This window comes from Schistocerca serialis, unplaced genomic scaffold (assembly GCF_023864345.2).
Source record: "Schistocerca serialis cubense isolate TAMUIC-IGC-003099 unplaced genomic scaffold, iqSchSeri2.2 HiC_scaffold_1153, whole genome shotgun sequence".
Classification (NCBI taxonomy): Eukaryota; Metazoa; Arthropoda; class Insecta; order Orthoptera; family Acrididae; genus Schistocerca; species Schistocerca serialis.
Window position 1 is genome coordinate 140001 of NW_026047352.1, and position 5000 is coordinate 145000.

At 52.8% G+C, this 5000-nt stretch overlaps 1 non-coding gene across 1 annotated transcript in view; it reads left to right on the forward strand.

Moving 5' to 3' along the window:
* Positions 1-4266: 4266 nt before the first annotated feature.
* LOC126432756 (small subunit ribosomal RNA) overlaps positions 4267-5000 on the forward strand; it is a 1909-nt gene continuing 1175 nt past the window's right edge. Inside the window, exon 1 of the ribosomal RNA XR_007578200.1 lies at positions 4267-5000. This exon is cut by the window's right edge and continues 1175 nt beyond it. This is a non-coding gene — a ribosomal RNA (small subunit ribosomal RNA).

The following is a 5000-nucleotide window of genomic DNA, read 5'->3' on the forward strand; positions in this document are numbered from 1 at the left end:
ACTCGTAATGTGCAATCCACACCTATAACTTGCGTTTCATGAAGAGTTATGTCCAATATGCGACATTCCCGCTGTCCCTATACATGAGCTGCGAGCTGTACCACGTACAAGCTACAGACGCGATCGCATTGCTCACTGTACTGATTCCCATGCCGAGCGATCAGCTAGGAAGCGCCCCATCCATGTCGGTACCCGTGGGCGTTGCACTCGCAGTCGCAGAAAACGTTGGGCAAATATATATCTCGGAACAGTAACGACAGTCGGAGCCTCCTGGCGTTGCACTCGCAGTCGCAAAAAACGCTGGGCAAATATATTTCTCGGAAGAGTAACGACAGTCCGAGCCTCCTGCGTGGGAAGAGTCTTTCTAGGCCCTGACCCACGGGAAGGGTTTAGCTTCCCCCATCCCGGACATTTGAAGTCGTCACACTACCGGTATTGACTAATAGACTGATTGCTGATAATCACTAGCCATACACTGGGGGAAACGGCCGACAGGGGCAGCAACATAGTGGAGCCGCAGTGTCACTAATGTACAGAGATAGAACAGTTTCGACTGGAACCAGAGTAACCGTATACACGGCACTGATTAGTAATAAATGCAGAGCCATCAGAATACAGATAATATATACAACCGTCCCTATACATGCTGAAAGACTCTGCACACAATGAGAACCACACGTCAGCCAGACACTATCACACACTACTCTCTGCCTCTAACAGGCACACACACAATATCTAACCACCAGCATGGAAGAACATCCGGTGCATCCTCTCCGCCACATTACACAATCCACACTATCATAACCAGACCGGGAGGTCCACCCAGAAAACAGAATATCCCACCCTTCCGACATCCGCCATTGCTCAGCTAAGCCACGAACACCCACACATGTCCTACACAGGGGTGCACCCAACATCACCATACTGCCTCCTGTCACAGTACACAAACAATGGCAGGAATGAAAGACACAGATCTGCCACAACCTTGGAATCGGAGCGCCGCCTGTCATGAGCCACAAGTGCATCCTGACGTGACAAATCGGATGATCCCGCAGGCATGCACTTACGATAATCACTATCAACGAACCTGCCGCCGCCCCCCCCCCCAAATACACCTTTCCCTACAACAATGTGTACCTTAACCTAAGCTATATCGTACCTTAACCTAACCGACATTGCGCCTTAACCTAACCTACGTTGTACCTTAACCTAACCTATGTTGTACCTTAACCTAACCTATGTTGTACCTTAACCTAACCTACGTTGTGCCTTAACCTAACCTACGTTGTGCCTTAACCTAACCTACGTTGTGCCTTAACCTAACCTACGTTGTGCCTTAACCTAACCTACGTTGTGCCTTAACCTAACCTACGTTGTGCCTTAACCTAACCTACGTTGTGCCTTAACCTAACCTACGTTGTGCCTTAACCTAACCTACGTTGTGCCTTAACCTAACCTACGTTGTGCCTTAACCTAACCTACGTTGTGCCTTAACCTAACCTACGTTGTGCCTTAACCTAACCTACGTTGTGCCTTAACCTAACCTACGTTGTGCCTTAACCTAACCTACGTTGTGCCTTAACCTAACCTACGTTGTGCCTTAACCTAACCTACGTTGTGCCTTAACCTAACCTACGTTGTGCCTTAACCTAACCTACGTTGTGCCTTAACCTAACCTACGTTGTGCCTTAACCTAACCTACGTTGTGCCTTAACCTAACCTACGTTGTGCCTTAACCTAACCTACGTTGTGCCTTAACCTAACCTACGTTGTGCCTTAACCTAACCTACGTTGTGCCTTAACCTAACCTACGTTGTGCCTTAACCTAACCTACGTTGTGCCTTAACCTAACCTACGTTGTGCCTTAACCTAACCTACGTTGTGCCTTAACCTAACTTACGTTGTGCCTTAACCTAACTTACGTTGTGCCTTAACCTAACTTACGTTGTGCCTTAACCTAACCCATGTTGTGCCTTAACCTAACCCATGTTGTGCCTTAACCTAACCCATGTTGTGCCTTAACCTAACCCATGTTGTGCCTTAACGTAACCCATGTTGTGCCTTAACGTAACCCATGTTGTGCCTTAACGTAACCCATGTTGTGCCTTAACGTAACCCATGTTGTGCCTTAACGTAACCCATGTTGTGCCTTAACGTAACCCATGTTGTGCCTTAACGTAACCCATGTTGTGCCTTAACGTAACCCATGTTGTGCCTTAACGTAACCCATGTTGTGCCTTAACGTAACCCATGTTGTGCCTTAACGTAACCCATGTTGTGCCTTAACGTAACCCAATTTGTGCCTTAACGTAACCCAATTTGTGCCTTAACGTAACCCAATTTGTGCCTTAACGTAACCTAATTTGTGCCTTAACGTAACCTAATTTGTGCCTTAACGTAACCCATATTGCGCCTCAACCTAACCTATATTGCGCCTTAACCTGACGCACGTTGTCGCTGAACCTGCTCTGTAATTGTTATGCAACTCGTTAAATTAGTGTAGTGTTGCCTAACCGCAACCCTCGCAATATAGTTCGCTATTCGCACTGCCCGGTCCCCTGTGTATCGCGTCATGTTAAACACCTTGCAAGTGTTGCTGACTTTCCACATGCTCCTGCTATACACTGTAATGTGGATAGCAGCAGGACGTACATGCCCCCCCCCTTCCCCCCTGCCTTCGCAAGCTGGTCGTTGAGAAGTTTGCATGTTCAATGCCCTTCGCATGCCGACGTACTCAGCCTACGTTGTGGTACGGCCTGTCACCTGTCCGCGGATGTACGCAAAACCCACAAACTGTGCTGCACATTGGTCCGTATGTACTGAATGATACATCGTGGCACATGTGTGACCGTACGACGACTGCGCCTAGCAACGGCGGACCATACAGTCCAAATATTGTGGACGCAGCTACGTGTCGTCTCCCTTTAGGAGCTGGATTGCAGTGTGGTACGCCATTCAGACGTGTGGGAGGAACGGACGCCCTGGATGGCGATCAGCATGAGCAGTCTGTTGATGTAGTGGAGCGTGTATTCGGACGTAGTCGTCTCTTCTCACACACTGTGATAGCATGTTGCACCGCGTTCCACATCTGCGACATGCTGCAGAGGCCGGCTGACAGTCGTTCGCGCAATGGACACCGCATACGTACGGGGGCTACCTTCCACGTGTTCTCTAGGCGTACACATGTTGTTGCGTCTATGTGGGCAGACGTAGTGTGTTGTGACACCTGACACAGGCATGCAATACTCGTTGCAAATGGCGATGGACGTCTACGTTTGCTGGTGACGTTACGCAAATGAACAACTGGTAACCCGTTGTGGTGCGGTTGTTCTCGCTAGAGGTGAATCAGTGTTGGCGACGATCGGTCGAGCTATTAACCGGTTGTTTCATGGATACCCACCATGCCCACGAACGTGAAAGGGGACCCACCATGCCCACGAACGTGAAAGGGGATCTGGGTGTGAGGCGATACGCGGCGGTGGCTGGGTGGGACCGTCCCCGGCCGGTGAGGGGGGGCCGCCCGGCGTGCTGGCAGCGCGGTGCGTGGGCGCACGCGCTACAGCCGGCTGGTGGGGGCGGCCAGTGGCAGGCGCGCCGGCCGACGGACGCGGCAGGCGGCGCAGCTGCGCGCCGGCGCCCCCTGCTCGCGGCGCCTTGCGGCCAAAGTAGGTCCTCGCGGGCCCGGTGCGAAGCGCGGTGGCCATCTGCAGTGTGCTGGTCCGATTGAGGACTGTGTGCGCTGAGGATGCGCCGCCGCCCGGCGCTCGGCGCCGCGACGCCGTCTGCTGCTCGGTCGCCCCAGCGGTTCTCGCAGGTGGTTTGTATCGCAGCTGTGCGGACGTGTTGGCGCGTGCGCTGTGCTGGGAGAGTTCGCTTCGGCACCCAAGTGGGGCTTTTGTCCTTCTGTGGCGCTGGCGTTGGAGCTGCCGGTCACCGTAGGTGGCGCGTGTTGTCTCCCGCCGGCAATGCCACGACAGCACGCTCCCGGGCCTCTGTCGGCAGCGGCAAGCTCAGTTGGGAGCACGGGTGGTCGCACCTAAAGCGTCTACTCGCCTAACTCCGGGCGATTGCGCCTCTCTCGAACCCGACCAAGTACTTAGGACGGCGCTGCGCGCCGCCGGGACCTGAGAGGGTTTCGAGGTGTGTTGTGCAGGGGAGCTCAGCCTCCTCCTGTTTGCAGAATAATTGAGCGGACGCTTGCGTGTTCGCGCGGGCCCCCGGGACACACTCCCGGGCGGCCGGCTGCTCAGCTCTAGTTGACGCAGCTCCCTGGTTGATCCTGCCAGTAGTCATATGCTTGTCTCAAAGATTAAGCCATGCATGTCTCAGTACAAGCCGCATTAAGGTGAAACCGCGAATGGCTCATTAAATCAGTTATGGTTCCTTAGATCGTACCCACGTTACTTGGATAACTGTGGTAATTCTAGAGCTAATACATGCAAACAGAGTCCCGACCAGAGATGGAAGGGACGCTTTTATTAGATCAAAACCAATCGGTCGGCTCGTCCGGTCCGTTTGCCTTGGTGACTCTGAATAACTTTGGGCTGATCGCACGGTCCTCGTACCGGCGACGCATCTTTCAAATGTCTGCCTTATCAACTGTCGATGGTAGGTTCTGCGCCTACCATGGTTGTAACGGGTAACGGGGAATCAGGGTTCGATTCCGGAGAGGGAGCCTGAGAAACGGCTACCACATCCAAGGAAGGCAGCAGGCGCGCAAATTACCCACTCCCGGCACGGGGAGGTAGTGACGAAAAATAACGATACGGGACTCATCCGAGGCCCCGTAATCGGAATGAGTACACTTTAAATCCTTTAACGAGTATCTATTGGAGGGCAAGTCTGGTGCCAGCAGCCGCGGTAATTCCAGCTCCAATAGCGTATATTAAAGTTGTTGCGGTTAAAAAGCTCGTAGTTGGATTTGTGTCCCACGCTGTTGGTTCACCGCCCGTCGGTGTTTAACTGGCATGTATCGTGGGACGTCCTGCCGGTGGGGCGAG